This window comes from Stenella coeruleoalba, assembly GCF_951394435.1.
Source record: "Stenella coeruleoalba genome assembly, chromosome: X".
NCBI classification, from domain to species: domain Eukaryota; kingdom Metazoa; phylum Chordata; class Mammalia; order Artiodactyla; family Delphinidae; genus Stenella; species Stenella coeruleoalba.
The window spans coordinates 3,303,677-3,328,500 of NC_137152.1; the positions used below are offsets into that span (position 1 = coordinate 3,303,677).

General features: G+C 41.4%; 1 long non-coding RNA gene across 1 annotated transcript in view; it reads right to left on the reverse strand.

Moving 5' to 3' along the window:
- Positions 1–2,358: 2,358 nt before the first annotated feature.
- Positions 2,359–24,824, reverse strand: part of LOC307180459 — a 229,368-nt gene continuing 206,902 nt past the window's right edge. Inside the window, exon 4 of the long non-coding RNA XR_013825739.1 lies at positions 2,359–2,573. This is a non-coding gene — a long non-coding RNA (uncharacterized lncRNA). The remainder of the gene's footprint in view (positions 2,574–24,824) is intronic.

Below are 24,824 nucleotides of genomic sequence, written 5' to 3' on the forward strand. Positions count from 1 at the left end.
CATGGCTTCAGATTAAGTGTACAATTCTCTAAACCCAATCTTCTTTACGGTCATTTTTCTACATCTATCTGTTTAAGCACATCCAAAATACATTTCCTTGTCTAATAACTATATGTTTTTACAAGTGCTTGTATTTGTACTTGTATAGCAACAAGTACTATTATCCTTGTTATTATTACATTTTGTGCAACCTCCTATAACTTGAATAACGTTTAAACTCCGGAGGGCAGAAGCCAGGGTTTCTCGTATACATGAGTCCCAGCATAGCGTGAGGGGCAGTTAGGGGTGAAATATTTTGGAGAAGCCCATGTATACAGAGCATGGTTCCCCTGAGGAACTTCCCTCAGGAGCAGTGCCTCGCTTCAGTAAACATTTTAGTGAGCATCTACAGCACATCTGCTGCTTCCCCACTTACTGGGGGAAAGTGGTACTTGTAATCCCTTGGCAATCAGCCGACAAAATCAGTCTTTCTGTGACAATGCTCTAAGGAAGGCAAACCCCGTCACAGGGATGGAGAGAATGGAGAGGCCATTATTACTACTCATGGGGAGGGCAGAGAGTGCCTGGGGCAACGGGATGCTTGAGTTGGCGGCCACTCACTAAGGGACGGGTTTTTATTACGTCACCCTAACCTGTGACTAATTCGTCTAAGGGTGGTTCATGATATGAGCAGAAGCATACACGTGGGGAAGCCTAGTGGATCTGATGTGCAAAGAGAAGCTGAAGAATGTGAAAAAGGCTGCCTTGCTTATTTTAGGATATTTGGTCCTGTCCAAAAGTTCCCTAAGACATTTGGTCCACACCAAAACGTCCTTGATATCTGGTCATATTTGGTCCCATCCAAAAGGTCCCTAAGACATTGGAGCCACATCAAAATGTCCCTGATACCTTGTCGTATTTCGTCCCGTCCAAAACGTCCCTAAGACATTTGGTCCACACCAAAAGGTCCTTGACGTTTGGTCCTGTCTAAAACCATTTGGCATGGACCAAATACGCTCATGGATGTTTTGGACAGGACCAAATATCAAGAATCGTTTAGAGTAAAACAAATGTCTTATGGACATTTTGGAAAGGAACAAACATCTGGTAACCGCCTTGGTTCCTGACCTTTTCCAGATCCCATTCCAATAATGTGTATTTTCACTATGTGTGTTCACGTGTGTGTGTACACACATATATCCGTCACACATACTATCAATTAAGCACTGGATAGGTGTTGGCAAAGTAGTTCTGTAAACAAAAGGAATATATATATTATACACAATAAATTTTGAAATGTATAAATATATAATAAAAATGTGTGTGTGTATGAACATACATGTATGTCCATGTACGTATCTTGTATGAGTTTCCTGTGGCTACTACAACATATTATCACAAAGTTGGTGGCTTAAAATTAGAGAAATGTCTAAAACAACAGAGATGTATTCCCTCATGGTTCTGGAGGACAGAGGTCAGAAATCAAGGTGTGGGCAGGGCCATGCTCCCGGCAGAGGCTCTGAGGGATGGTCCTTCCTGCCTCTTCCAGCTTCCGGGGGCTCCAGGCATCCCTGGGCTTCTGGTCGCCTCCCTCCCGTCTCTGCCTCTGTCTTCACAGGGCCCCTCTGTGTCTCTGTATCTACCGCTTCTCTCCCTTCTCTTTTAAGGATGCCGGTCAATGGATAGAGCCCCCTTTGACCCAGGGTCACTTCCTCTTACTTGTACCTGCCCACCACGTATCTATAAATGGACGCATACACATCCATCCCAATATTATGCATTAACCACTTGGACAGCTATTGGAGAAACCAGGCAATCCTAGAATGGATGCTGCAGCGGTTCAGAGCAATGAAATACGGAGGCAGAGGACGGAACACAGGTGTACAGAAAGGAGAAACAACTCTTTCCTGGAGAAGCAGCTCCTCCTGGGGAGGGGCCCACAGCTGGGGTTTCCCCACAATCGAGGTTGACTCTCCAACGGAGAGGGCTATCGTAAGCCAGAGAAAAAGCGTGGATTTTTGCCGCTGCCTATAGCTTCTGTGATGATGAATGGCTGCACCTTGTTCACTGAAGCAGAAATATTTGAGGCTGGTAACTACCAGCATTGACAGATCGTTCTGTAAATAATAGTGTCATATGAAATCATGGGCATGTGTTGGCATGCGTGTGTCCTGTATGCTGCGTGAAGTCCATACTCACGTTCGAGACCGTATTTATGGGAAGTGTGTGTGTGTCGGTGTGCATTCTCTTCTGTGCAGAAAAATGTGGCAATTTTTATCTACCTAAATCCCCAGACTCTTATACTTCATCCTCTTGAAGCAGGGATAACTTGTTTATGCCGATAACTCTGTCTACATCTCAATTACTCAGGAACCCGTGCGGGGAGAGGGCAGCCAGTAAGAGGCTGCATCCAGCTAGAATCAGGTACTTTGTGACGACAGACTGCTCTCTATGTTAGTTATGATACCGTGTAGCAAGCCTTCTGGACAGAGAAGTCTTATTATTTTTAATAATGAAACACCAAACCTCATCTCAGATGTCTCGGAGCCCGAGGGTTGCCATTTCTCCAGCAAGGCGCTATCAGAGTCGCAGAGCTGGAAACCAAGAAAACGTGCAGAAATTTGTAATAAAGAAAAGGCAGAAACAAAAATCACCAGAATTCTGATCTTGCTTTCACCTAACAAAATAGCAAAGCTCTCTCCCTCCCTCTCCCCGCCACACACACGACACAGCCAAAAGTAAACAGAAAAACTGGCAAATCCAAAATCTGCCTTAGATTTAAATAAATCTTTCTCTGAAAAGGTTTGACAAGCAGAAAAGTATTTAGAAAAGAGATGCAGATACAACTTAGAATGTGAAAAGGACGGTACTGATGTGCTTTTCCAGAACACTGCATACCCGGAACAATGTGCAAACTTACTGCACTAACCAGTACACACACTCTAATGCACAGCAACAAAATAAATATAAAATGATAACAAAACACCAGGGAAAAACAGATCATATGCTTGCATCATGAAACACACGCTTCTGAACGATTCAGGGGGTCCAAAGAAAAATATCATAGAAGTTGGAAAATATGCAGAATCCAAAGACACCGACAACATCATATACCAAGGCACATGAAGTGTGAGTAAAGGGGACTCATTTTAATTATTTAATTTCGCTATGACTCATTTTAACGAGGAAATATAAAAGACAAAAATAATTATAAGTTGGAAACCCCACATTAAACACAAAGAGAATAGAAAGAAGGACTGAGAAGTAAACGCAGAGAAGAAAATAATCACACGGTCTGCAGTGGAATGCTAGAGAAAATCAACAGTATAGCAAATAAAATTTAAAATATTGGCATATGGGAACAGTAATATGGGAAAAGCACTGACAAGGCTGGTCAGGAAGAGAGAAAGAAAAGGAGAAACAGCCAACAGTATATTGAAACATGGGATAACATCTCAGACAGAGATTGAAGAAAATGATAATGGAATAAAATGTGTCATTTTACAGCCCACAGACTATTCATATAAATAATGAAACAGCCCAATACAGGCAAGAAGACACTAGTCCTGAAACTCTACTCATTAATGGCCCTCAATAATTAGCTACAATGTGTGACACTTTCCAGGGTGGTGAGAGGAGAGGGGAGGGTAGTTGAAACACGCTGGTTCTAAATTGATAATAACTGAAGTTCAGCGGTGAGTATATTCATTATACTCTTCTGTCTACTTTGGTAAATGCTTAAACATCCACCTATTTTTAAAATTAATCTCCCGAAACGAACACCAGTCCCTGATTAATTTACAGGAACGTTTTTACCAGACTAACGCTATGAGGGGGCTTCTTTTTTTTTTTTTTTTTTTTTTTGCGGTACGCGGGCCTCTCACTGTTGTGGCCTCTCCCGCTGCGGAGCAACAGGCTCCGGACACACAGGCTTAGCGGCCATGGCTCACGGGCCCAGCCACTCCGCGGCACGTGGATCTTCCCGGACCGGGGCACGAACCCGCGTCCCTTGCATCGGCAGGCGGACTCTCAACCACTGCACCACCACGGAAGCCCGAGGGGGCTTCTTTTACTTCATAAAGGATTAACTTCTCAACGTTCCGCAGGAATCAGAAGCATTCAGAGAAAAAGATAACCCTGCATCTATTCAATATTATATTTGAGAATGTACCTCCTGCCCAGAAAAGACTACAAAGTTCTGAGAGTTTTTAGAAAAAAAAAATTATTGGGCTTCCCTGGTGGCGCAGTGGTTGAGAGTCCGCCTGCCGATGCAGGGGATGCGGGTTCGTGCCCTGGTCCGGGAAGATCCCACATGCCGCGGAGCGGCTGGGCCCGTGAGCCATGGCCGCTGAGCCTGCACGTCCGGAGCCTGTGCTCCGCAACGGGAAAGGCCACAACAGTGAGAGGCCCACGTACCGCAAAAAAAAAAAAAAAAAAAAAAAAAAAAAATGATTAATAGGCGACAGACTTACGACAGTCAACAAGCCAGAGAATCCACAAAATACTAAAATTAGGGGGAATGCTGAGTAGTACACAAACATCAGTCTCTGCCATCTACAAGAGGAAAAACGAATCTAATAACTCGTTATACTTACCATGTAAAATAGCACTGAAAATACTAAGTTACCAGGGATAAAGTCCATGCATGTGAGTCCAGAGTACCACTATTTATAATTGTTCCAAACTGGAAACAACCCAGATAGCTAGTGACTCTATTAATAGAATGAATGAGTACATTGTAGGACATGAAGCCAATGAAGTATTATAGAGCCATGAAACCAATCATGCAGAGCTGGAACCAACAGCATGAATAATCTTGAGAAATATTGAGTAAAAGGAGGCACAAAAAGCAAAGCAAACTGTATTGCTCCATTTTTATAAGGTCTGAGAACAGGCAGACTTTACTGCAGGCAATTACGTGTGTAGAGGGTGAAGTGGGTAGTGACGACAGAGGCATGTGAAAGACGTTTCTGCCGTCCTGTTCAAATTCTACCTACTGACATGGAAGGTTACTACATGGGTGTGTTCTCTTTATGTTAACCTATCCAGTTGGTCACTTGGTTTTCATACTTTTCAGTATTTAGGTTATATGTCCATAAAAAGCTAAAGGCCACTTGGTCATATATTTATGAATGTCTGTTAACTATTCTATCTGCATATAAAAATTAATATTCGGGCTTCCCTGGTGGCGCAGAGGTTGAGAGTCCCCCTGCCGATGCAGGGGACGCGGGTTCGTGCCCCGGTCCGGGAAGATCCCATGTGCTGCGGAGTGGCTGGGCCCGTGAGCCATGGCCGCTGAGCCTGCACGTCCGGAGCCTGTGCTCCGCAATGGGAGAGGCCACAACAGTGAGACGCCCGCGAACCACCAAAAAAAAAAAAAAAATTAATATTCATTGAGCAAATTTTAAATGGTTATTAACAAATGGAAAAGAGTCATTGTAAATTAAGGTCTTGCCTGTCCTGCTGCTTCTCTGATTGGTAAATATCTACTGGATTTGTAAATATGAAGAAGAAAAAAAAGAGAGAGAAAGCAAACTGCATTAAATGTTGACTAGCTGACCACTGCAGGGGTGGGCAAATGCAACTCCAGACAGATACAGATTTGATATAAGAAATCAATGACAGAGCTAAGACTGAAATACTATCATATTCATGTCAATGTGTCCATGGGTCATCAGCTGACAAATAACATAGGTGACAGACAGCACAGTGATTTTTGCAAGTAATGAAAAGGAACCATCAGGATCTGAATTTCTCAAGTGGGCAACAAGTTAAGATGACTTAAAAAGTATTAAATTTATATATTGTATGGCAGACTTTAGGAGGAAGAACCAAGAAAAAAATATATATATACATGTAGAACATTACCATAGATGTCATTTGGATTTAGAGAGAGATGCTTGGGAAATTTTTTTTAAAAAAATTACAAATTCTCTCAAGACCATCAGTACTTCAAAGGTCAATATTTTGTTTAAACTTAAAATATCAGTATTTTCAGATATTTTCTTATCTAAATGAGATAAAATGCTACAGTCTTAGACTGTGCCTCATTCTCTTTAGCTATAAATTAGAAACTCCTACAATGAACTGAATTACATTTTCGAAACTGCACCAACCAATTCTTAAAATGTGCAGAAAAGCGTACATCTACTCATCTGCTAATACTAGATTTAAAAGTTGAGTGTGTCGGTTCTTTAAGCATGGCCTGTGCTAAACGTTTATTGGCATTCTTTCTAAAGTCTTGGAATGAAACTTTGGACATATTTTCTTTCTCGAAGATAGATACCGCTCTTGCACGTTTATGATTTGAGAGAATAACTGGAAAGAGGGTCTGCTGCCCTCATGTGGGCTGTGATTACAGACGCCCACTGTCCCCATACGCAAGGACGCTCTTCCCAACTGGAACAAAAGCTGAACCATGTTTCATCCTTAGCTCCACAGCACACATTCGCCCCGCAGAGGCGGCGTAATTGGAGATATTCATCCCCAGGAAGTACCCTGGCTCAACACGTTGCCTTCACCTTCATACTCTCTCTCTCACACACACACAGACACAGACACACACACACACACACACAGACGTGTACCTATAACCCCCCCCCACACACACACACACATTGCCATTAACAAATTGTGGGCACCCCTCTTTGGATGTGGTTATTCCTCTCTGAAGCTAAATTCACTTTTGTGTTTCTCTTCTAACCCAAATCTTCACTTGTCCTTTCTTTTCTCCTTCTTAAAAATAAACACGAGTTAAGTACTACTTACTAGAAAATTAAAGGAAGCTTCTTACAGGTTATTGTAATTATTATATGTAATTATTATATGACTTAGGGCATAGATCTTATTTCTGATTAAAAATATCTTTAAAAGTTCAATAAGGTCCCAACATGTGCAACGCACATAGCCTGACGCTATGAAGTCTATAAACATTCAAGCCAGATTCTATCAAGGGTAGTTCAATTTCAATACTTAAGTCAGGTGTACACATACGAAATATTTGGGGCAATAATTATTTCATAAGAACTAGACATCAACGTTGTAATAGATTTTTTTCTATTAGTAAGCGTTGGAGAAATATCAACCACTACATTAGACTCGGAGGAATGGAAGAGCGATACGTTTGCAACTGAGTTTTGTTGCCTGTGTGCTACTCTCTAAGATGGTTTCCAATTCTGTGGGAAAGGACTTCTTGATTTCTCTTCTCTCTTTGGTAGCTACAAGGTTTTAAAAGATGTGGTTGCATTGGATCTCTAAGAAAAGACTGTCATCCAATAATCCTATTCAGCTCTAAACACTCTTACTTAAAATACCGTTTGTTTTGATTGCTACATGCTTTTTTCTTTCCAAATGGTTCATGTATTGTCTTTATTCTCATATTTTTACATTTTAGATTCAGGAGCTGTCTTATTTTTGTTGTTGTATTTCCACAATGCTTCATAGACTGTAAATACTCAATGAACGCTTTATCAAATATTTAATATTGATGATTAAAAGGAGAGATAAGAACTAGACATGGGAATATTGGGAAATCATTGTTTTTTAATGTAATAATCTATCAACTTTAACTGAATTGCATTTTAGCCCAGTCCACTGGGTTAGAGAGATTTCAATACCCTGAAATCACCCTTTTTACTACTACTGCTACTGCTACAAAAACATACACACACAGACACATCACATAAGAGCAGGGGTTTTGTATTCATTCCTGACTTTTCAAAGTCATTTAATAAAGCATAAACCAACTAATTACAGTTACTCATCACTTTAGTGAGTTCAATAAGAAAAAAAAAAAAAAACTAAAGCTTATAATAGATAAGACATAAAATTCCATTAGTCTCTACCCCAGAGGAACCAAGTAAAAAACACGCGTAAAATAATTAGACACAATAATATCAAATTTCACCAATGAAAGTATTGGAAGGTATAACTGCCAAAATAAATGACACTCAAAAAGGTAAACTGGTATCATCAAGGTATCAGAAGTGTGAAATGAATTAGCAATGTCTTGCTACTAAGAGTGTATCTGTCTAAAATTTAAACCGTCTGAAATCACCTTCAGAGGATACTGCTAAAGTGGTCTTGTGAGATGAAGTCTTTGGGTAGAAAACTGGCATTTCACCACCATTATTGAATTCACTAAGTTCCTAAATGCCGGAGCTCCAGTCCTGTGAGGGACTGTTGGACAGTATCCCTGAATATTTCTACTGAAGGCTGAGGTGTGTGTCTGGTTTTTGCAGGTGAGCTGCAGAGTACGTATTGACTTATCAGGGTGGCAAACATCACAGAGCAAAGTGGCCAGTTCTACAAAGGACACCTCAGCATGGCGTAGATGATCTTTTCATTTCCTTTTGCCTTAAATGCAACGTACAGCCAGGAGAAATGTGATGGGCGGGACATCGAAACTCCCATAGGAGGCATGGGATGACTGCCTGCTTCAGAATGATGCTGTCCGTGTGTTTTTATAAAGGGAATTTCAAGAGCCTTGCTAAAATAAGATGCCTGGGGACTTCCCTGGTGGTCCAGTGGTAAAGAATCCATCTTCCAATGCAGGGGTCACGGGTTCGTTCCCTGGTCAGGGAACTAAGATCCCACATGCCACGGGGCAACTAAGCCTGTGCGCCACAACTACTGAGCTCGCACACCTCAACTAGAGAGTCCGCCTCCCACAAATTACAGAGCCCACGCGCCCTGGAGCCCACGCGTCACAACTAGAAAGAAGCCCGTGCACCGCAACGAAAAGCCTGTGCCGTGAAGAAAGATCTCACATGCCTCAACAAAGACCCCACATGCCGTAACTAAGACCCGAGGCAGCCAGAAAAACAAATAAAATAAAATAAAAAAATAAAATAAATAAAATAAGATGCCTGTAGTGAGCTACACCATCTACTAAGTCAGAGATCCAAATGTGGATTAGCCCTTCCAGCTCAACCGATACTCACAAGTGAGGAATTCAATTGCCCCTCAGGACACAGTGACCCTCAAAATATCCTACACATCGTTGGAAACTTGGGGTACCAGCAGTATCATGAAGCAAAACATGTCCTATGACTAATTTATCCGACTAAAAAACAGCACATTTACTTAATTCACAGCACTGAAACTTAACTTAGTGGAAGAAAGTCTAATTTTAAACTGCATTGACCTTTTTATTGTTTTCACCGTATTAAACAATTGGTTATTTCATCTAGCTGGGTCATCAAGCTATTTAAAAGTCTGCCATGTTGAAGCTAGAAAAAAGACATGAAAGTTGATGCCATGTCATCCAGCTGTGTCTTGAGTGGAGAAACTCTAGTGGATACAGTATCTTATCTTTATTCTCATTTGTGTTGGCATCACACACTAAGGACCTTCTGCATGTTTATTTCCATATTGTCTGGGTCCTAATCTCCTACCCCAAACCCCTCCCTCCCATCTTGTCTTCTTTCACACGCCCCTGGGCTGTACTCAGGGAACTGCTCTCCCATGAGGAGCAGATTTCCCTGCACACGCTCCTTTTTCAAATAGATTTTCCATTGTTCTCCAATGTATCTTACAACCCCTGCTCTCCCTCCTTCTTACTGAGGCAGAGAAAATCACAAATACAAAGCAATACAGAAGCCCTGTTTCCTTAGCATTCACATCTCTGCAAGTTTCATGGAGACCATCAGGTCTGGGACCACCTGCCATCTTCAAGCCATACCCATGGCCATGTGGTCAACTCACGGCAAACGGTGTCTTCTCAATTCCATGAACCCTGCACCTTTTCCTTCATTGCCTATGCAGGCTCCCCGTGAGCGTTTCAGAGAAATTGCCTTCTTTTCAAGAGTGGAAGGTTCATGCTAAGCAAAATATATCCTATCTTTTTCTGTTATTTCTAAGTACTTGTTTTCTATTTCTATTCTTTCCATGTGGTCTACTTTGCTGTTTGATATTTGGATTATTTTTTTCTTTTCCCATTTTTCCTGTTATCTGTTCTGTATCACAGATGATCCTATAGCTTTTTTTTTTTTTGGCCAAACATGCTTTAATTGAGGTCTGAATGTAAACAACAGACTTCCCCTTTTGCTAGACATCACAAGGATCTTAGAATTGTAAAATGCAGACATTCTCTTTCCAACGTATAAGCTGGTGCTGTCGTATACATTTAGGTAGATCTTGTACTTTCATTTCCGTAAGACATTCTTATTTTCAACTCATAACGACAGCGTTTGTTTCAATGTAGCTCCACATTTTACCCCTCTCAATAGTCTTCATTTCTCCTTGCGTCTCAGCCCTTTAATCTAAGATTATGCTCCTTCCTCTTGAGATTTGCCACTGTTATTAAATAACACTAAAAGCCTCATTGAGACCTTGCTGTCATCGTTAACGTAAATTCTAAGGCCATCTCTTTGACTTAAAATATCTTTATTTTGTCCTTGCTATTGAAGGATATATTTTCCAAATTTAGAAATCTAGGTTGACATTACTGCTCAGAAATCTGATGTCAGACTAATCATTATTCCTATGTTCATTTTTTTCTTAATCTTTTCCTACTTTTTAGGTCTTTTCTTTGCCTTGGTATTCTGAATTTAAAATCTGTAGTTTCTAGATCTCGGTTAGTTTCTACTTACCATGGTTGCATTTGTTCAGGCTTTTCAACTAAAAATTGGTGTCCTTAATCAATCTGGCAAAATCCTTAGGTGACGTCTTTACAAAGATAGCTTCATCCCCCTCCCCATTGTTTCTCACTTTATCTCCTTGAGTAGGTAAGGTATATTTTAGATCTTTTCATTCCATTCTCCATATTCTGTAACCTCACTTTCTAGTTTTCCATCCTTTCTCATAACCAGGGTAACTTTTGAAATACCCAAGTATTTTCATGTCCTCCTTCTTTCATTTCTTTAAATATATTGAGCATAATTCTATTTTGCATATGATCCATATGAAACTCATGATAAAAGTAGATGACGGACACCAGCCAGCACCCCAGGAATCCGATGATAATAATAGCTAAGGACTTAACTATTTTAACCTGAATGCTAGCACATATTTGAACAAGGCAGAGAGAGTGAATTCGGGCTGCCAAGGCTCTTGTGCATTTGGCATCGTTCTGTTGCCAGAAATTAAAGTATCAGAATATATGCATGAAGACGAAGTCCTTCCACCTGCGTAACTATGGTCTGAACATGTAGCCAGCACACAGTGGTGGCTCTGCAGACACCTGTGTGATGAACATAAATAGCGGGGATTCCAGAGTGGAAGGTCAAACCTGAAGCCAACTCCTTCTACCTTTTCACTGTAACACGAGACCAATGGATGTCTGGAGATTCGGTCCAGCTCTCAGCTAAAGAAAATGGTGTATCCTTTGCTTGTTAGGAACAGAGAGTCCTTTCTGAAATGAGTGTGCATTTATATCCTGCTCATGCTGGCTCTGTTGACTCTAGGAGAAAGTGGATGAAGACAAATACCTTGGCAGAAGACAGAAGGATGCGTTTGCAGAAAAGAGGAACTCCAGGGGCTCAGTGCTTTTCCATTAGGCAGTCAATTACTGTGAGCACGCTGCACTGGTCCAGAGCCTTCCAAGTGTGTGCTGTGCTGAAGGGACCTGAGATCAGGGGCCCAACTGCCCTCAGAGAAGTTTTTGATCTATCCTGAGCCACTTCAGACAAGCATGCCAAAAAAACAAAAACAAAAAAACAACCCACATCCATAATTTAGTACCATTTTAGGTGAATTCCACTATGCTGGGTTTTGAAAGTCGAAACTGCAGAATGGACGTATTTGGAATTGTGGAATACAATTCTTAGAAGTGTGGGTTCACATGTGGTATAAATTTCTATTGCACATTTAAAAATTTAGTGGTGCTCCTTTTCAGAGATAAATATGCCATCTTGCAAGTGTGTTTAGTGCAGAGGTATACAGATGTAAAAATCAATGAAAATTAAATTTTAAAAGAAGAAATATCTTTTAGGCATATAAAGTGCTTTAAATCCACCTGTGTATGGCCAGTTAATTTATGACAAAGGGGTCAAGAACATACAATAAGGAAGGGACCCTCTATTCCATAATCAGTGTTGAGAAAACTGGTCAACCACATGCAAAAGAATGAAACTGGACCCCTATCTTACACCATACACAAACATTAACTCAGATGGATTAAAGATCTGAAACCACAAAACTCCCAGAGGAAAACATACACGGGAAGCTCCTTGACTTCAGACTTGGTGACAATTCTTCTGGATCTGACTCCAAAAGTAAAGGAAACCAAAGCAAAAAATAAATAACTGGGACTACATCAAACTAAAAATTTTCTGCACAGTAAAGGGCACAATCAACAAAATGAAAGGGTAACCTAATGAATGGCAGAAAATATATGCAAATCAAACATTTCATAATGGGTTACTATCCAAAACATATAAAGAACTCATACAACTCAATAGCAAAACCCAAACAATCCAATTAAAACATGGGCAGAGGATCTGAATGGACCTTTTTCCTAAGAAGACATACAGATGGTCTATAGGTACATGAAAAGATGTTCAACATCACTAATCATCAGGGAAATGTAAATCAAACCACCATTAGATAACACCGCATACCTGTCAGAATGGCCATCATCATTAAGTCTACAAACAATAAATGCTGGAGAGGGTGCAGAGAAAAGAAAACCCTCCTACACTGTTGGTGGGAAGGTACATTGGTGCAGCCACTAAGGAGAACAGTATGGAAGTTCCTTCAAAAACTGAAAAGAGAGCTACCATATGACCCAGCAATCCCACTCCTGGGCATATATCTAGAGAAAAAGCTAATTCAAAAAGACACATGCACCCCAATGTTCACTGCAGCACTATTGACAATAGCCAAGGTATGGAAGCAACTGAAATATCCATCAGCAGATGAATGGATACAGGAGATGTGGTTCATACATCCAATGGAAAAAAGAATGAAATGATGTCATTTGCAGCAACACGGATGGACCTAGAGATCATCATACTAAGTAAAGTAAGTCAGACAGAGAAAGACAAATATCATATGATATGACTTCTATGTGGAATCTAAAATATGACACAAATGAACCTATTTACAAAAGAGAAACAGACTCACAGACATAGAAAACACACTTGTTACCAAAGGGGAAAGGTGGGAGGGATAAATTAGGAGTTTGGGATTAACAGATACACACTACTATATACAAAATAGATAATCAACAAGGACCTCCTGTATAGCACAGGGAACTCTCCTCAATAGTCTGTAGTAACCTATACGGGAAAAGAATCTGAAAAAGAATAGATATATGTATACATATAACTGAATCACTTTGCTGTATATCTGAAACTAACACAACATTGTAAATCAACTCTACTCCAATATAAAATAAAAAGTAAATTAAAAAATAATGATAAAGGTAAAAAAAACACCTCATAGATACAGAGAACACATTAGTGGTTGCCAGAGGTGGAGTCTGGGAGGGGGATGAATTGGTTGAAGGGGGTCAAAAGGTCCAAATTTCTAGTTACAAAATAAATAAGTCATGGGGATGTAATGTACAGCATGGCAACTATAGTTAATAATAGTGTTAGCATATGTGAAAGCTGCTAAGAGAGGAGTTCTTAAAATTCCTCATCACCAGAAAAAAAAAATGTGTAACTATGTATGCGGATGGATGTTAACTCTACTTACTGTGGTGATCATTTTGAAAAATATAGACTCATTACGTTGTACACCTGAAACTAATATACTGTCAATTATACCTCAATAAAATCTGCAAAAAAAGCAGTTTACATATATATATGTAAATTTACTTGGTGACAGAGCAAGACACACATACATACACACACAGGATGAGAGTGAAGAAGACACATCAGGAGGAAACTTTCCTCACAGTCTTGAGAAAACAACAAACACATTAGACACAATATTTGTGGCTTTTTTTTTCTTGCAAAAGAAAATAACCAATTCCACAACTTCCCAGTGGGAAATACAGTCATCTGTTAGGAACTTAGGTTCATACCAGAACAAGTGATCAAATGATTAGATACAGCATATTGGAATCTTTTGAGTGTTCGAGCCCTAATAAAGTTAGACACCAGAAGTATGTAAATCACTTCACTAACAGATGCAGGATGATTTATTTTGTATTGTATATGCTTGGAGCTGAGTGCCTAATCATTCCATGATTAATAATCACCATGATTTTTGCAGGTGAAGTCATCAAGCACAATATATATTCTCAAATGGAACTATAGACAATTGTCGACAGTCCATAAAAAGTGGACACCTATATAAACATTATCTTGAGGAATGTCCTTTGATGTTGCACTCTTCTGATTACTTACCATACAAGAGAGCATTTTACTTGCACAGTTTCTAGTTGTTCTGAGAAAGTATTTTCAGTCTAGGTGATGTGTATTCATTACTAATATGCTATGCAAACCAAGGGTCAAGACCAAGATGACCGAGCAGGGCTGCTGTGCGGCTCCAACACTGTGTTTTCCCTCGGCTATGATGCTGACTGCTCTGAAAGCACACCCCCAAGTCTCTTCTAAAATGGGTCACGGACGACTTATCAATTTTACCATCTACAGAGAAACATTCAATCATTTCATTTCTTGAGGTTTCTATAGCATGTTCTACCTTTGACAATCTCTGGATCCTTGAATCACCGTGATGCCTCCGCAGCGATCACTATCATATCCTCCTGTCCGCCCTTCTCGATTCTTCGCAATTCTGTATCCTCATGTCTCCATCCTCCTCTGCCTATGTAGCCATCACGCTCATTTTCTCCTGTCCGTCCTTCTTGATTCTTCAGAATTCTATATCCTTATGTCACCATTCTCCTCTGCCTCTGCCCACAACATCAGTAGATGTTGACGCTCAACCTTCCACTGCTCTATCTTATGTATCAGGTTTATGTTTCTCTAGGGAAAGTTCTTTCCCTCCATGGTTTCCATGGGCATTTCTATGCTGAAGTTCAGCCCTACCTGGGTCTATGTGCCCACCTGCCCAGCAGACATCCATCACCATCTGATAAACCAAAGTCAGCTCCAAATCCGTCCACGTGTCTGCATTCAACTTTTCTTCTTCCACAGGTAATGTGTCACCTTTAATGAGTCTCCACTCAGGGAACAATGAAAAAGATTACCTCCTAAATCCTCAGGAAGTGAATGCATCCTCCAATATTTTACAGTGTCCTGTCAGCTTCCTTTATGAATCTCTCTCAAGTTCACCCTTTCAGTCCCATCACAAGGTACCTCTTAGTCAAGGACGCCATCATTATTTTTGAGGATTCCTGAGATCATCTTGTTATTGGTTTCCCCACCTCCAGACTCTCTCATAAAGAACTAAACATGATCAACTGTTCAAAACTCTTCTATGTTGCCTGGTTTCCCTAAGAAAATAATCCACATGATTGAACACAGGGTTTATCGAACGCTACGTGTTTCCAACCACAATTTTCTAGACTCGTGGATTAATTTCCTACTTGCTGCTATAACAAGTCACCACGGTCCTGGTATCTTAACACCAGTGTATTATCTTAGAGTGATGCAGTTTGGCCATCTGACAGGCCTCACTGGGCTCAAAAGCAGGGATTTGCCAGAACTCAAATAGATTGCTTTCTGGAGTTACCACGACAGTATGTTTTCTTGGCTTCTGCAGCATCTAGAAGCCACCCCCATGCCTGAGTGTGTGCCCCCTTCAGCTTTCATGCCTGGGATTACACTCTACTCCCTGGATAATCCAGGGTAGTCTTTCCATCTCAAGTCAGCTGATCATCAACCCTAATTCCACCTGCAACCGTGTTTCTCCTTTGCCCTGTGACACGGCATAGCCACGGTTCTAGAGACGAGGATGTGTACATCTTGAGGGGTTGTTTCTGCCTGGTACACATCATGGTCTTTACCCCAGTAAAAGCAAACCCCTGACAACTGACCACTTTCTCCCCACCTCAGATGTGCTCACATCTGTTCTCTTTTCACCATGCCCCTTCCTGGCTACACACACATCTTACAATGATGCTTATTAACTCTGGTTCATTCGTCAGATCCCACTCAAGGTGTCAAGGTTTTGAAGTTCCCTCCCCTGTGATCACTTCTCTATGGTCATCCTTTAGAGTCCTCTTGGGTTCCCATTTGGGGGAATGTTTCTTACCGGGGGAGATCCTGAGGCAAATTCCTAATAACGGTCTCAAGGCTCCTGAGAGCACGACCTAAGCCATTTTCATGCTATGCAGCTGATGAGACTCTGTGACTGTCGTTCTCCAAACAAGGTGATAGACAGTGTGTGTGCAGAAAGGAGAACAGGTAAGGTATACAAACCTCACCTGAAAAGCATCTTTGTTTTTGTTTACATGTCTGCTACAGTGCAGGTACAAACCTGCCCCTCAGTGTCTCAAAGGCAGTAAGATAATTACGGTCAGACACCAGCACGGTCCCACTAGGACCTCCCAGAGAAGAGCGGTGTAACGCCTAAGAACACCTCTCCCGTGGTATATTAAACTAGTTGGCACACATGAAGGACAATTTTCTTTTGTCTACTTTCATGACCTATCAGACACTTGAGGTCTGGGGTCTGGAGTGATTTGAAAGTTTAGAATACCCTTCTCTAGCCATCGAGTGGAGAAGTGTCAAGATCTGGTGAATACCGGCGATGCATTTCATAGGCTAACTGAAGTGCTGTTTCAAACTGGATGCTACTAAACATGAGAGTGCGTCTGGGAGAACAGGGAAAAGTTCCCATTTTGGTAGAGCCTGAAGCAAGCATTTTGTTCAGTAGCTTATTATTAATGTTAATATCTTCAGAACTTTCCCCTGAAGGCTTAAGCTTCTAGCCTGTATTCTGGGCACCGTTTTATCCCCAGAAATTGCACAGTTTTTGCTTTGCAGGAGGCATAAAAATATTTGTGGAAAGAAGGAAGGGGGGTGCGGAGAGAGGGATAAAAGAAGGGCGGTAAGGTTGAAGAGAGAAATACATACATCTGGGGCAAAGAGAAAAGAAGGACTCTGACCCAATCTATTCTGCCCAAACGTGAAAAATGGATTTTGAAAATGCACTGTTTTAAAACACAAGAGTGCCTGGATGAATGGGGTGGGTTCTCAGCTGGGGGCACTGCACTCTTGCTTGTCTACCCAGGTCGTTTGGCAATGCCTGGGAACGTTTTTCACCGTCACCACGGGGGATGGGGGGACTGCCCCCAGCATCTAATGGGTAGAGGCCAAGGATGCTTTTTACCATCCTACAGTGCAAAGAACAGCCCTCCACAGAGAATGATCTCGTCCCAAGTGTCAACAGGGTCAATACTGGGAAACCCTGGAGTCATAACAAATTTTTGGTGAAAGCCGAACCGTTTTCTTTGGTGATTTGAGGCTTAAAGTGTATATTTAAAGCACATTTTAGACATCAGGCTTGATCCAAATACTATCAGCTGCTTCTTGCAGTATAGCTGTTTTCATTTCTGCAAAGTGTCAATGAGACAGAATATTTAGTTACTAGGAAGGCATGTATCATGTTTCTACAGCGTGAGCTGAGTTTTGTTATTGCTGTAGCTATTTAAACAAGATGTCAATGAGACATAATACTGAGTTTCTAAGTATAAGCGAATACTTAGCTTCCAGTAATGAATGGGCTAAGTGTGTTTCATAGAGAATAAACATAAATGTAAAAATCTTGAGGCTATGTGGTAGAAGGCTGGTTTTAAAATATTTCTATTTGTCTCTCCTCCCTGCACGCAGCCTAATAAAACTCATTCTGAGAAAGAACCAGATTGTATGAGACACCACCTGTGAATGTGCGAGGCAACTCCCTGATTTGGTTGGCTAAACCCGCTTTTGTTCATTTAAACATTGGCAAGTAAGGCAGAACTTTCAGGACCCAAAGGAAACATGAGTAAGTCCACTTGTCCATCAAACGTGTGGTTGCTTCTCTCTTTCCTGTGTCCAACTGTGCTGCATTCTTGCTGTGTCAATGTTGCCACACCACCTTCCGCCCTTAGCTTGTGAGATTTCCTCCTTCTTCCTGTGTCCAAACAGGAGGAAACCTCCCAGCATGTGTGGACGTGGCCCAGAGTTTCCATTTTGCCTGTTTGTCTTCACTTCATTTTGTTTTGTTTGTCTGACCTTTTCAAGGCAGCTGAGAATGGCAGCGGTCTCGATGTCCGGTCCCCGCACCTCTTCAGGTAGATATGATCCTCTGGCTTGTCTCTGTTCCTTGGAATCAACACCAAGGAAGCATCTGCCCCAGGTCCCTGACGAGCCATTGTTGCAACAGGGGGATTTTTTTTTCCTGATAAAATAATGTTTACGTATGTTGATATGTCTAACTTGAGAATAATAGTTTTTTGTTTGTTTGTTTGTTTTGTGGTACGTGGGCCTCCCACCGCTGTGGCCTCTCCCGTTGCAGAGCACACGCTCCGGACGCGCAGGCTCAGCGGCCATGGCCCACGGGCCCAGCCGCTCCGCGGCATGTGGGATCCTCCCAGACCGGGGCACGAACCCACGTCCCCTGCATCGGCAGGCGGACTCTCAACCACTGCACCACCAGGGAAGCCTGAGAATAATAGTTTTTTTCTTTAATTTCCTACTTTATTATTTTTTTCCAAGTGAACATAATTAAATATATGCTGAGATTTGGTCTATGATGCTTCAGGTCTACAGTGAGGAACTCAACTGACTTTTTCCATGAACAGGGCTCCTGACTTGGCATGATGAAAGCTGCCATTGTTTCTATTTGTTTGAAATTTAGGCCCCTCCTTCACTTTTCTGTTCTTCTTTTTGTGGTCTGCTTTCCAAGGAATACACCAAAAATAAATGGGTCCAGATAATCAAATCAACGACAGAAAAAAAAAAAAAAGGCTCTTGGAAACAATGCATGCGTATTTCTTCAAATTACAGCCAAGCAGTGTTCACGTTAAGGATGATTTGGGTAGGGAGACATTACTTTATATTTAAGTTTCTATACAGAATTAGACACACTGGGAAGGAGACAGTCCTAATTTTCTTTAATCTCATTAGATGCCGCTCCTTCCTTACTGGAATAGTAAGAACACGAGGGGGGTCATCTCGTATCAATAGAACATGAACACACAAGTCAGAAGTGATTAACAAGGTAAGCTTTGCACCAGTGTTTGGGTTAAAAGAAGACACAGGGACATGAGTAAGACACAAATGGGATTTAGAAGATCATCAAGCCTTGAGGGGGCACCTATGCCCCCCCGAAACTGAACACCACCTGTCCCGTTTCCAAACGTGCACTTTGCTATGTGCTTGGAAGAAGGAGTCGGTTGACCAAGGGACTTGGAACAGCCTCATTAAGGAAGAGAAAGACAGAGGCTAGATCCCACAGGGCGAAGTCGAAATTAACTTTAGAGTCGAGAAGAGGAAGAATAGCCAGGACGTGGAAGCAACCTAGGTGTCCATCAACAGACGAATGGAGAAAGAAGATGTGGTTCACATACACAATGGAATACTACTCAGCCCTAAAAAAGAATGAACTAATGCCATTTGCAGCAACATGGATGGACCCAGAGATGATCACACTACGTGAAGTCAGTCAGACAGAGAAAGACAAATACCATGTGATGTCACTTCTATGTGGCATCTAAAATATGGCACAAATGATCTATGTATGAAACAGAAACAGACTCACAGACATAGAGAACAGACTTGTGGTTGCCAAGGGGGAGGGGAGAGGGATGGACTGGCAGTTTGGGGTTACTAGACGCAAACTGTTACATTTAGAATGGATAAACAACAAGGTCCTACTGTAGAGCACAGGGAACTATATCCCGTCTCCTGGGATAAACCGTAATGGAAAAGAATATGAAAAAGAATGCATATATGTGTATAAATGAGTCACTTTGCTGTACAGAAGAAATCAGGAAAACACTGTAAATCAACTATACTTCAGTTAAAAAAAAGAAAAGAAGACGAGGAAGAATGTTTCTGGCAACGGAACAGCTTCTGCAAAGGCTATGTTGTGAAGTCAGCCTGCATTATCAGGGGATGATAAAAATTGCATGTCGTGATGAAAATGCAAATCTCCATTTGAAAGTGTACATTCATTTGTATGTTAAACACTTTGCAAATGTCAGCGCTAAAGATTTCTCCAATGCAGACAAACTCTGAGGTATGGTCTTAGCGTCAATTTAAGGTAATTGGAGCAAAATAAATCACACGGGGTTTAGTGTTGCCTTACAAGTTTATGTCCTCAGGGGTTTCCGAATTTCTGTGGACTGTAGTCAGGTTATTTACCAAGAAACCAAGTAAACAACATGATACAGATGCTAGAAAATCCAAGAATCAAAATCATGACGCACATGCCTGATGACTATTGCCTTCCTCGATCTTTCCTACTTGTTTGCAATCTCTTCCTTTTTTCTCTTTAGCTCCTGTGACAGATTAATTAGGATGTTGTTGTCTTTACTCATAAAGCTTGTGAGTAGTACGGGCAAAAAAAAAAAATCAGGAAAGAAGTACAGACTTCCGGTTGCAAAATAAATGCATCACCGCGACATGAAGTGCACAGTGTGGGGAATATAGCCAATAATTACATGATAGCTTTGCGTAGTGACAGAGTGTAACTAGACTTACAGTGATACAAAAAGAGGTATTATCTTCAGCGTTTTTACAGATACAACAAAATGGTGACAAATCAACTCAAGTTGTGATGTTCACCAATACAAAAGATGCGCAAGCTAGGATGCTGTGTAAGTCAGAAATATGAACGTGGAAGAATAAAGGGTATTAGCTTCCTCAACTATGGGGTGAAAGAATCTACCTAAAGTTAGGATGATTTCAGTTCTGAGCAACATTCATGCAAAGACTGGTATAAAAGGACTTCTGGGCTTCCCTGGTGGCACAGTGGTTGAGAGTCCGGCTGCCGAGGCAGGGGACACGGGTTCGTACCCCGGTCCGGGAAGATCCCACACGCCGCGGAGCGGCTGGGCCCGTGAGCCATGGCCGCTGAGCCTGCGCGTCCGGAGCCTGTGCTCCGCAGCGGGAGAGGCCACAGCAGTGAGAGGCCCGCGTACCGCAAGAAACAAAACAAAACAAAAAAGGACTTCTTTAAGTCTACTGCAATAAATAGATTTGGATCAATTCTACTTAAACACCCCTTCTTACAACAAAATGTTGGCTATACCTCACCCTTGATGTTTATATACCTAATGTTGTGTGTGTGTGTATACAACTCCATGTGTAACTACTTGCATGTTTGTTTTTATTAATAAGGGGAACTAATGATTAATTTTAATTTTTAGGGTTATCTGTATCCAAGAACATCACCATAGCTTTTCAGTGTTTTTGTCCCTTATATCTGTTTCAAGGGACACCAAATGAACCACAGAATTGCTATACTTGTTCCTGAATTAATTAGCAGATGCAAATCTGTGACTTCCTGTTACCAAATCAACGCAAGAAAGAGTCTATTTTACGGGGCTCTTCTTGCCATACATACTGAAGCTTAAGGCAACCAGAGCTTTTGCTAAAAGAGCCCTAAAACCCCACATTATTTAGGGTATTGTGAGGGTCAGGGTCTTATCGTGATTACAACTAGACTTTGTAAAACACATATGAAAAGTGTGTTTGTAACACATGCATAACTTTATTACAACTGCTTCTTGTTGGCCGATTAGCCACCCTAAAGCAACAAGTCTAAAAGCAAAATGTTACAACTCAGATGATTCCGTGTTATAAAACTAAAGTCTACGCAATGTACACATTTGAAATATTTGTCTTTCAATATTGGGTTCAACAGAAAAAAGGGGATGCTTAAACAACAACAAAAAAGGATGTTTCCCTGAAAGATACTTTAACACAGGGTTAAATCGAAAAATAACATTGATTTCATGGGAAATATCATTGCTATACTTGATACCACATTCTTGGTATTTCACAATGCTAACAAACCCACTGGATTCACTGAACAGTACCTTTTTTTCCTCTCTCAAATCCTAGTTATAAAGGTATTTAGTACACCCTACGCTGACTTCTGGTATGAAACATTAAGGAACTGACAGCTAATCATTGGTAAAGAATTTTATATTTCACTTCAAATCCAAAAGAGTGCTTGATACCAATTATGGAAGACAGCATAGATATTAAACAAGATATTAATAAAAACTAGGCATTAATGAAATGCGTGGTTAAATATTATCCCAAAGCATGGATCAAAATTTCAAAACATTCAACTGCAGTATACTTTAACTCTGCGTCCACCGCAAATACAGTCACATTTTGCAGTTCGGCATCTTAAAATCACTGGATTACACTCCAAGGAGTAAACTACATATTACAAACTAGAGTAAGGAATTTGGTGTGTGAATTCACAATACCTTAAGGAGTATATATGTACGCCAGCATCTCATGGTGCACGTTCGTGTACATTAGAATGTTGTGAAAACCATGATGCAAAGACAAGCCAACACATTCAAAATGAGCCGTTACCAATAAGACGTGATAAACCTGGAAAAGAATCAGACTCTCCTTTACATGACCTGATGATTCAGGCTTGAAAAAATCTCAACGTGGCGGTTCTCAGGCGCCAACATTTTCATTTAGTCTCTCGAGGAGATGATGTTCAAAGGGGCCATGTTAAGAGATCACCTCGGGTGAGCATTTTGAGTTAATTCGGTTTTCAGGTTTCTTCATTTCCGTACTTCAAGATGGAAGTCCTCCCCCAAAGAACTAATAGAAATGACGAAGTCCCACTCACTCGACTGATGGCCACTCCAAAGCAGAGTCGTTTCGCTTCGGCACAAGACCGTGTAGGGTGCTCCAGGGGCCCCAGGTTCAAGGGGAATTTATGGGACTCCCGTGGCTATCCTGATTGGAGCTGTAATTAATATAGAAATGCAGTGATAACTATTCCACACGGGCCCCACATCGTTTCATTCTTACAGTCTGCCCGTGTTCTGAGCCTCTGAACGTCAAACTTTTGCTTTTCCTCAGTGCCTGAAGGGAGAGGGAGCAGGGTGGAGGAGGGCATCGTACTGATGCATAAAGCCGGCAGCACCTAAGGCCATGGCACGTGATCCTGCCTGCCAAGATGGAATTCATTTTCCTTCAGAGCTGGATCCAAAGTTCCGGGGTTCATACCCATTCACCCTCATCCTGTTTTATCAGCAGACCCTGTTTGGGGGAAACATGGATGTCAAAGAGAACCGCGTTTTTTGGCCTCACCCTGAGCCAATCTTTCCACATTACAGCATCCTGAAAGATGAGTTAATTGAAGTGCTGAATTCCCCACTGGGTTTGAGACTTCTCGCTTTTTTGTTGTTGTTGAACGTGATTTGTTTTGAGGTCTATGGGTTACTGAGGTTTGGATGAGATTTGACAAGTCCCTTTGAAAACTTGCCCTGGATTTACACGTGGTAGGGAACACCTACAATGTGTGAAAGTTTTATACAACTGAAAGTGAGAATCATACTGTATCTAAAGTTAACTCATCATGGCCATGAATACATGGGTGCTGACCACGAGCAACATGCTGGCCAGGAGTCTGGTCGTCCCACCCTCCTCCTGGGCGTGTTTCTAGCCCAGTTTATGATATCCGTAGCCCTGACAGAAGAGCCATTCTTGATATCTGGGCATCAGGACCTCAGCACACTCCTTATTCCAAGCAAACACATGAAAGACACCGTGTCTGGCTGAAGGCAACCTTCCCTGGTTCATCTACGTCAGTCAGATGTGGAATCACTTGCCCGTCTTGGGAATCTGCTTTCACGCTCTGTGTGCACATCCTGTTGACCTGAACAGGGAAAAGGTCCGCGCTCCAATCCTACCCGCAATGCTCGTTCCTCACGGGAGCCGGGCCTGCTCTTCCTCCTGCAGCTGCCTCCTTAACGAGAAATTCCGATTTATCGCAACAGCAACTCTTTCACAGGTTGCTTTGAGAATTACAGGCTCTACCGGTGAAGGACTTACAATGGTGGGTGGAATGTAGTAAGTATACAATGAACACTGGCAGTTACCATGGGATACAATCGTCCTGAAGTTGTAATTAATATTCATGAATTCCTGATATTAGTCATATAATCTGTTCTCATATAATCGTAAGTCATATGTTCATAAGAATATGTAATCATATACTCCTAAGAATATATAATCTTTTAAAAAAATTGTATTCATTCATTTATTTTTCGCTGTGTTGGGTCTTCGTTGCTGCGTGCGGGCTTTCTCTAGTTGCGGAGAGCAGGGGCTACTCACTCTTTGTTGTGGTGCGCGGGCTTCTCATTGCGGTGGCTTTTCTTGTTGTGGCGCACGGGCTCTAGGCGCGCGGGCTCAGTAGTTGTGGCTCACGGGCTCTAGAGCGCAGGTTCAGGAGCTGTGGCGCACGGGCTTAGTTGCTCCGCGGCATGTGGGATCTTCCCAGACCAGGGCTCGAACCTGTGTCCCCTGCATTGGCGGGCGGATTCTTAACCAGTGTGCCAACAGGGAAGTCCCTATATAATCTTATATAATCATATAATCTCAGTATAAAACATCCCATATAAAATATTTCAGTCATATATTCATAAGAATATATAGTCATATTCATAAGAATATGTAACCATGCATGCATAAGAATATATAATCTTATGTAATCACATAATCTCAGTATAAACCATTTCCATATAAAATTTTCCAAAAGATGCTTAGCAACTACACCCCAATGAAAACGATTTATTTTAATTCCCCCCCCAAAAAATACTACCAACAAATATTATGTTTAATGATTTAAGTCAAAATGCAGTGGTGAATATTTTTAAACACATACATATGTTAAGAAAGAAGAAAAAAGGAAGGTGCTTAGGAATTTCAGGATTCGAAAACGTTTAAAAGTGCCTTCTTTACATCCAGCATTCAGTACCCACTGTTCTGTGCTGTGTTCTGTTCTGTTCCTTACTGATG